This window comes from Homalodisca vitripennis, chromosome 3 (genome assembly GCF_021130785.1).
Source record: "Homalodisca vitripennis isolate AUS2020 chromosome 3, UT_GWSS_2.1, whole genome shotgun sequence".
NCBI classification, from domain to species: Eukaryota; Metazoa; Arthropoda; class Insecta; order Hemiptera; family Cicadellidae; genus Homalodisca; species Homalodisca vitripennis.
In genome coordinates this window covers 210,830,422-210,840,756 of record NC_060209.1, presented here as the reverse complement: position 1 = coordinate 210,840,756, position 10,335 = coordinate 210,830,422, and the positions used below count along the sequence as shown (strand labels likewise).

The 10,335-nt window shown below is 31.0% G+C and overlaps 1 long non-coding RNA gene across 1 annotated transcript; it reads left to right on the top strand.

The window, feature by feature from the left end:
* The first annotated feature begins 277 nt into the window (after positions 1-277).
* Positions 278-9,992, top strand: LOC124358074. Its single transcript, XR_006922039.1, has 2 exons — positions 278-494; positions 7,883-9,992. It is a non-coding gene; the product is annotated as an uncharacterized LOC124358074 (long non-coding RNA).
* The last annotated feature ends 343 nt before the right edge of the window (positions 9,993-10,335 follow it).

Genomic DNA, 10,335 nt, shown 5'->3' with positions numbered 1-10,335 from the left:
TCAAGAAACATGTTGTAAAAATGTGTATTGCCGCTAATTTAAATAACTTATTTGATAAAAGCGGGAAAAACTGTTCATCGGTCCAAGAACATTATAGATTGCTTTACATTAGGTTACAATATTATTATAGAGGAAAGAAATTTCAAAAATATTATTTTTATATGGAAAAAAGAACATGTACATTGATAAAAAAACATCAGTTTCCAGACCTCGAAAGAAAAACATCGAACATCGAATTTAATTGCAAAGCATCGATGTTTGATGTCCAAGAGTCGTCGACGTCATACATACACTAATCTAATTCACAGTGGTTAAACGGCCATGAACAGGTTGTAAAGTGGAAGATATTTTTTAGTTTGTGTACTATTAAGTAATAACGATACATTATGTATTATTTGACATCTTCTGGATATATTACAAGTAAAGAAAATTATTATTTATTAACAACAATTGATCAAAGCCAACCGAAAGATAGGCTTGTTAGGAACCACGTGGTAAGTAAACATTAACGACATTTAGTTTTATATAAAAAAACTAGGTTAGTACTCAGTAATGATTATCGTTAATCTACAGACTTTGAGTTAGCACATTTCCCAATTTTGCTAATATGTAAATATGTTTCTAAGCTAAATAGTAAATATACAAGTACATTTTACTATCTGACCCTTACTATTTGGAGGCAGTCACTCAGAGCCTTGGGGGCTAACATGATCCCCTTTAATAACAGTTTTGTAGTATTTTTCTGTAATTTGTTTTAATGCTTAATTTGTTTTTAAGTTAGCTGTCTACTTTGGTAATTTTGTTAGCCTGGAGTGGAAAATGTTCACGGTATTAAAATGTTGCTATCATCTTCCTGAACAAAGCAATAGCCTATAAGGTTTTATTGGGCGGAAATGAAAAGTAGCGAAGTTATAGAATATTAAAAGTAGAATTTTTTGTCTTACGTGGAGTAATATTTTGTTTTCTGTGGGCGTCATGTGGCCTTGTTATCATAAGTCGCCCTTGGCTGCAGTATAATAAGAGGCCACCACCACAATAGATGCATTGAAAACAGTAAAAAGTAAAGAAGTGTTAAAACTGTTTTGTTTGTTACATTTTATAGTTAACAGAACATAGCTAGTTTTTATATAACATAATTTATATCAACATTTTTGTTTTTTTAGTTTAGATAATCATAAATATGATTCTACTGTGATGGTGGCCTGCAGCCGTCGATCTCTTATTAATTACTGCTGACATCTGGAGTTCGTTACGCTATCTTTGGACACATAAAATATTAATGCTGAAATCAAGGGAAATTGGCCCAAATAAAAGATGTTTTTGTGGATGTATTAAACCTTCTTAGAATAGAAGTCCATATCAGCTTGAGCAAGTGCCTCCGGCTATTAGCATGGGCTAAGTTGATGGCAACATACAATAAACATCTCTTAAGATAGATATTATTTATTAGTAATAAATCAATTTCTATATGGTCAGATCATGAATGCCTCTGGCTGTTACTGCTGTAAAGGCCTAGGAAACGTGACTTGAAAAAACACACATATTATAATGTAAATTCATCCAACCATAACTTCCTACTACTTGCAACAAAAGTAGTTCCACTTTAACTGTACTGAAATTTATTATTTATAATTTTCATACCCTAAAGCCTTAGGCTAGTTTGTTTTCTTCAGTAGGACTATAATAATAGGAATTTCGTTTCTAGTGTGGATAAAAATAAACTTGAAAATAGTGCAAAACATTTAATCAAACTTCCAGCAAACCAATAAACAGTGTAAAAAACAAAATAAGTTATAAGCCAAACATACTTACCATCTGGTAACTTTCGATCAAATAGAAATAGTGTTTCGTGATTTTAAAAATGACACATGATTACACAATGAACCCATAATCTCACTTTGAAAAAACATGCCAACCAACTAATAAAGGAATAATTAAATGCCTTAATATTTTAACTGCTCACGTAATCCGTAAAGAAACTCTTTAATAACTTTCAAAACTAATCAAGAGTTAACACTCAGTGATTAGGTAATAGACATCATTGTTATCGAAGATGCAGTGATGGGGGTTACTGCATGGTCCAGTTGATGATGTCTAACTAAGCAGTTCTGACTATAGAACACTGAGATAAGCTATCAGGAGCAGATAGTACTGAAAATCATAGATAACATGAAGCACAGTTTACAAATATAACCACAAATTGAAATTTACATTTAAATTATTATAATACAAAGTGATTTGTGATTTCCACCCCTTAAAACTACATAATATATTTTTGTTCGGGAAGATGTGCAGAATACGTTAGTAACATATGAATTTTGAATGGTTACTCCGTCTGTTAATCTCACTGATACCTCTACTTTAACCACTTCATATATTTTTTTTAAACGAAAATACACTAACATTTAAATTTCGGAAAGGCTGAAACTTTGTTCTAATTTCGTAAAGGACACTTGTAGTTCATGGGATAACAGTAATGACTCCATCCATCATTGCTGTCTCATACTGATGGAAACAAACAAAAAGCAGCTCTCGAACCAGTCAATAAATATAAAATTCTAAGTTAAATGTGAATTTAACTGCTGGAGTGGCTGAAGACGAAATTCACGTTATTGACCTATTGCTATCGTCCTGCTGAACAAAATAGTAGGTATGAGGTTTCAAATGATGACAATGACAAATAAAGAAGTTGTAGGACATAACATTATAGAACTTTTACTCACTCAGAGATTTAATATATCCTAGTTCTACTTCTGTGCTGGACATCACATTGTCTTGTGACTTTCAGTCAACCTATTAGTTGCAGCTGACGTAAGATGTTGTGCCATCTTTGGATACATAGAATAACAGTAATGCTGAAATCAAGGGAATTGATCCAAATAAAACATGTTAATTTAGACTGAGAATAAAATTTCATATCGGGCTGACAGAAGTGCCTCCAGCCATCAGCGTGGGCTACGAAAAATCATCCTTCGAGTTGGCACCTGTCACTAAATCACTAAAAGACAGATTCTAAGGGCCTGATCGTGAATACCTTCATAACTATTAGCTAGGAAACGCAACTTAGTGAAGCAGAACATTGTAAATTCTCCTAACCAGGACAAGTAGTTCCATTTTTAAATTTATAAAATTCATTATTTGTCATTTTACCCCCTTTAACCTTGTATTGCTTTGTTCAAGAGGATTGCAAATAGGTTAATAATGCAAATCTCGTTACCTGTGTGGATAGTTAGAAAATAATGCAAACAATTTATTCAAACTGTCTAAAAACAAATAAATAGTGTAAAAAACCCATTTAATAGTGTAATTAATAAGCAAAACTAATATTACAGTTTATTCCTAATTTCATACGTATACAATCTATTTACAAGCCATTTAGTAACTTCCAATAGCTTATAAATATTATTTCTCTATTTAAAAATAACATGATTACATGTTTAACTCATATATTCACTTTGAAAAGGCCGCAATGACTAGTTAAAAAGGATTATATTAATTTCATAATATTTTAACTGCTGAAGTATTCCACACGAAGACACTGCTTTCAAAACCAATTGACATTATTAGAGTTAACCCACCGCGATAGAGTAATGGCTGCCATTGACCGTGTCCATGAGGCAGTGAAGGCTACTGCATGGGACGGTTGTTGCTGCTGGAATAAGCTGCTCTGATCACAGAACACTCAGATAACTATCGGGAGCAGATAATATATATAACATGAAGCAGTACACAAATATAACCATACAAAAACTTTCATACCCATGTACGTCAGTTTCTGTTGTCCTGGATGTTATTGTGGAGATCACCTTAAGTCCTACCGTCTGCTCAAACACTATGCCAGACCGCAGACGCAGGTGGAATCTAGTGACTCTGAGTAAAAGATGAAACTTTGTATGTATTGTACATATGTAAATAAGGAAGGAATCAAATTTTTTGTAGTATTTTATGTTTTGTTTTGTTTTAACCATCATACTTACATATGTATAAATGCATCATAAGATTATGTTTAGCCATGACATATATTATTTCTTTAGAGATCAACCTATTTTCAAACTAAAACAATAACTGCATGTGTTTCAAACAAATGAAAACCCTTGTGTTTAGTTTTAATGCAAAACCTTATTGCTAAGCAGTTTCACAATGGAATATTTACATAAACAATTCAAAGAAACCATTTTTTTAAATTTTGTTGAAAAAGATGATTTATATAAAATCAATAATTTATTAAATAAAATGTATTAAAATATTTTAGAAACTAACAATAAATTATTGGTTATTATATTTTTCAAATATTTGTGAATAGACTGACATCTAATTTGATTTACATTTGGACAAACAGTTATGAAGTAGGATACATTATAAAGTACATCTGCGTGGCTGTTGAAATACAGCCACCAGTACAGAATAACACTATCGCCAGTTCTAGGGTTAAATTATGACTTTTCAAAACTTTGCTTATATTTTCTAATTCAATATACGAAAATATTCCATTGTGTTCTAGTGTATTTGTAGTTATTTTTAGATTTAGACTTTTTCAGTTCAAAGAGTTGAGATTCCAAAACTATTCATGTTAAGCAACTGTATTTAATTTAACAACTGTATTTTGTATTATTTATGGCTTTAAACATCTTTTACAAACATGAATTTGTATATGGCACATTGGACCAAGTTTGCATTAATGTATAGGCTATTCAAGAAAGGAAAAACTTTTGAAACTTTTGGTATTTGGAAAACTTGTACTGAATACATATAACACATAGTCTAATTAGAAAACTAGAATTTTAAAACAGATTATAAACAAATCACATAAAAGCATTACAAAGAATAAGAATATGTTTTATTGTCGTTCAGGCTTACAAAAGCATTGACAAAGTTATTTATATTGAGCAGTATTGCCACGTCACTAACCTACTTAAATAAATAATATAAGGATATTTAAAGTTACAGCAAATAAGTCAATAAATAAAAAACAGTTAAAAAATGTATTACTTAATAAAATCTTAACAACTTAATCTCTATGAAAACTAGAGATCAAAATAACAATAAAAACAATATAAGTTATACATACATAAACAAAACATAAATTTATTTATTAATAAAATTAGACAAACACTTATTATAAAACGTTAATGAATAATTAAGTACAGTTGCACAGTATAAAAATAAATTCTTAGTTTAAAAATTGATCACAGACATTAAAAAAAATTCATTTATAGAATAAAAGGGATTGTTAAGTAACCACTTATAAAATTTGTGTTTAAATATCTTCACTGAAATTTTATTTATAAGGTGAATAACCTTATTGTACACTTTAAGAGACAATACAATGTGACTAGATAAAGATTTGCTTAGTCTCTGATACTCAGTTACTGCCTTATTCTTGTTACAAGTATTGTGGTCATGAATTTCATTTGTAAATTTTAACAAGTCATGATTCTTCAAAATGAATGTAATCAAATCAAATATATATAAGTTTATGATTGTTTGCACTTCTAATTGAGTGAACAAAGGTCTACAGTGAGGTTTTGTTTCTGATTTTGCTATTACTCTAATTGCTTTTTTTTTTTGAAGAATTAAAATTTCATCGATCCTAGAACAGTTGCCAAATGAAATTAAACCATATCGAAAAACTGATTGAAAATAAGCATAATAAGCTGTTTTCAGATAGTGAAAATAAGCATAATAAGCTGTTTTCAGATAGTGACTTTGTACACAACTTATTAATTGTTTTAAAAGATATATAACTCTTGATAATTTTGAGGATATATAATCTATATGAGCCTGCCAACTTAACTTATTATCAATGGAGATTCCTAAAACTTTAGTCCTGGAAGCCCTATCCTTGTCAATATTATTGCTGTCCGTAGTTCTTAACGTAAATAACATCTTTTGAGTTTTATTTTTATTGAGCAAAAATCCATTTGTCCTGAACCAAGAAGCAGCATCTGTTATAGTGGATTGAGATAGTAAATTAAGTTCATTAACATTATTGGGAGTATTTAGGAATGTAGTATCATCAGCATATAAAAATGATTTTGTGTTTAATGAGTTTGGCAAATCATTAATGCTAATTAAAAATAAGAGTGGTCCCAAAACAGATCCTTGAGGTACTCCCCATTCAACAAAAACATCCTTGGATGTTTCACCAAACATAATAATGCTATAATATGTCAAATGTCTTATTTAGATGTGAATTTGGGTAAAAAACAAATTCTCGTACTTTGCACCTAAGATTTACAATGAACTGACTTTTGGGAAAGGTATTAGTTGTTAGACATTAATGATTGTCCGGTTGTTAGGAAATTTATAAATTATTTACAAAGAATATAATTTAATGTTACTAATGTGTTCAGTAATTTAGTTATCTTTAACCCTCTAAGTGGCGGTAATATGTTGCTGGAATGGCAGGCTATTTTTCAGAGTCAAGCAGGACTATCTTATAATTTAAAAATAAAATGCAAATTCTAATATGAGCAATGCTTGTTATATATACATTTTTTCGCAATAAACTACAGAATAACATAGTATAGTAATTCTTTTCATACCTTAACCTTTTTTTATGATATCCACACAAATGTTCAAAAAAACGTTTTTTTCTCCACCAAACTTTTCATTTTTACGTTCTGTAACTTTAAAAATGTCATTCCTAGGAGATTATGTTAAATGCAACCTTTATTCACAATCTAATTCTAAACAAAAAACCTTCAATAATATTTTTTCTATTTACAACACTGTAAAAGTTATATGGGAAAAACTGAATCTAGAAAAAACACTTTTTCTAGTCAGAATCGCTAGAAGTTGCTTGCCTTTTCCTCCCTTTCCCTCAATAAAATAAACAGACCGCGGGAGAAAACTTAGGATTATTGATACTTTGGGATTATACCGACCACACCAGTATGAAGAACACAAAAATATAAATTTATAGAAACAAACATGATAGAACGAAAAAACAACTCTTTAATTACAAAATTAAAAACTTACAAGCATTTCCAGCTATTGTAATCGGTATTGTTGTCTCTGTTATCTTATCTTTCTCGAGAATCCCGATTACGGCAGGCCGAGCGGCATCACATGATTTACACGGTACATAATTGCCTTTCCATTACAATTCAATTTATATTTCTGATCAGCCCCTCTAGAATTTAATATTTTACTGATAGGTACTATCTCGAGGGATGTTTTTCTTTTGTTGACATCAGCGCGGGGCTGCACCATTTTGGGTGGCGGAATGTGATCAAGAATAAAAACAAGTTTTGAGTGTTTTTTCAATAAAGAGTTTAGTTTTAGTTTGGTAATGTTTGTTTTTGTTGAATTTTAGTGTTTGGAGAAATGTAGAGGTAAAACACGGAAGTACAACAAAGCGACGCGACTCTGCAATCACGTTATCTACTAGACCGCTCGACTTTGACCTCTGTCTGAGGATGGGGAGGGGTTTGGGATAAGACAATTCCTGTTTTATATTGACGAAATATTGTTTTACGCTAATCTAGTAATCAGTAGAAGCAAAATGTCAAATAACGATTCATGTCTGGGTGTGGTCAGTATAATCCCAAAGTACCGGATTATTACCAGTTAGTACCATTGATTATTTCGTCGTGATGTTGATGATACTATATGAAATGTATTTGAAATTTAGTGGTGAACGCAACTGTGCAAACTAGGCGTAAAAATAATTATCGGTTGCCTAGCAATAAGCGGCAACGTGAAGCGACTTCTAAGACGTCGCTTGCCACTTAGAGGGTTAATCTAAGGTGCTCAGTTTGTGCAGTCTTCAATTGTGTGTGATTTGTGTTTTCAGATTTGAAAATATGATTAAGCTTTTAACAAATTTCTTGTTTGAATTGTTATAAAAATAACAAATTGTTTTGTGTTTGTTCTGTAGAGGGAGGAGCTGCAAAATTCTTCATATATTTGATACGACATATTAGTGCAATGTCTTCAGTGTGGTTTCCGGCTAGAGGATTTTCATGATGGATACAGGAAAGACACCTTTTGCCAAGTTATGGAAAAACTACCATGTGATTGAAGGTTACCAAACTACCATGTGATTGAAGGAAATTGACCTGTTCTTATACGCTCAGCCATTTCTCTTATTGGAAGAAGGAAATAGTACCACTGTTAAAGTATTTTTGGCAAGTGGAAAAGCAAAAAATACCTCAGCCTCACCAAAACTATCCATACGGTATTCTGAGTCAGCTTTGACAGTAAACTAAGCCTAAGGACCTGTTATTGGCTCATGAACTTATTCCTCAGCATCTTTGTTGTGAACATCCACATAGGGTTGACCAGATCAGTCAGTTTACTTGCTTTTAGTAGAAGTCCTGAATTATATTAGTGTTTTGTCATGTTTAATAGGTTGGACCACTACACACCCTTTCCCACAATTGTTGTAATTGGTATGTAAGTGTTATTCATCTATAGAATCATTTAATTTAGTTTGAGTTTTTACTTGTTTGTAAGTTACAGCAATATGACACTACCCCTACAATAATGTATTATAAAATTTCAACATAATTTGAACTGTTGGAATTTTTAGCAAAATCATGTAATGTAAAACTATTACTAAATCATGTAATGACAACTGTGCCATGTTACCAGAGTGTAATATTGATTATCTCTTAAGTTTAAAAGTAATTTGTTGTGTGATTATTCTAAATTGCCTAACGTATTGCAGTTTTTACGACTGATATAAGACCACTGCTACTAATTGAATTAATAAATGTTTTATTGTTTAAGATTAAAATAACCTTCAGCTATTATAAAGTGTTATTCAACCACCGCGAAGGGACAACGCTGTTGTCCATTATTAGAAGTATTTCATTACCTTATAATTTGGACACTGTATTACCATTTTGGCACAAAATTAATATGAAGCTACTAATACCATTATTTATTAGACTTTGTATTGTTGAGAAGTAAATAAAATTTCAACTCTTAGACATTATAATTCAACTAACCCTAAGTGATAATACTGTACTATAATTGTGGAATATTATGTAAAATCGTTTGATTAACTTTATGAAATTTAGAGGTAATGTATGCAAAATTTGTTCTAATTTGGCCACTGTTGCCATTTTTTCCAAAAGAATTAACTGTACTATTACTATCTGTATTACTAGATCATTGTGTAATAGATGATCACATATTTCAGCTCAAATAAACTAGTCATTAACTATGTTAAGTGACAAAGCTCTTGTGAAGCAGTTGTCATGTAATGTTGTGAGATCATTTTGATTACCTCATGTGTGGTTTCTAGATCTAATAAAGTGTTATATCTCTGCTAAATTGCCTACTGTGTTGGCACCTTTAGCAAAAACATAATGTAGAATTACTATTACCTCTATTAGTAGAACATTCATTCTATAATTGAAGAACACGTATTTAAACCCAAATAAACCTTTCCTTAACTATGTTTAAGTGACAAAGCTCTTGTGAAGCAGTTGTCATGTAATGTTGTGAGATCATTTTGATTACCTCATGTGTGGTTTCTAGATCTAATAAAGTGTTATATCTCTGCTAAATTGCCTACTGTGTTGGCGCCTTTAGCAAAAACATGTAATGTAGAATTACCATTACCTCTATTAGTAGAACATTCATTCCATAATTGAAGAACACGTATTTAAACCCGAATAAACCTTTCCATACTATGTTTAAGTGACAAAGCTCTTGTGAAGCAGTTGTCATGAAATGTTGTGAGATCATTTTGATTACCACATGCGTGGTTTCTATATCTAACACATTGTAAAATTTGTACTAAATTGCCTACTGTGTTGGCACCTTTAGACAAAAACATAATGTAGAATTACTATTACCTCTATTAGTAGAACATTCATTCTATAATTGATGAACACGTATTTAAATACGAATAAACCTTTCATTAACTATTAAGTGACAAAGCTCTTGTGAAGCAGTTGTCATGTAATGTTGTGAGATCATTTTGATTACCTCATGTGTGGTTTCTAGATCTAATAAAGTGTTATATCTCTGCTAAATTGCCTACTGTGTTGGCACCTTTAGCAAAAACATAATGTAGAATTACTATTACCTCTATTAGTAGAACATTCATTCTATAATTGAAGAACACGTATTTAAACCCGAATAAACCTTTCCTTAACTATGTTTAACTGACAAAGCTCTTGTGAAGCAGTTGTCATGAAATGTTGTGAGATCATTTTGATTACCTCATGCGTGGTTTCTATATCTAATAAAGTGTTATATCTCTGCTAAATTGCCTACTGTGTTGGCACCTTTAGCAAAAACATAATGTAGAATTACTATTACCTCTATTAGTAGAACATTCATTCTATAATTGAAGAATACGTATTTAAACCCGAA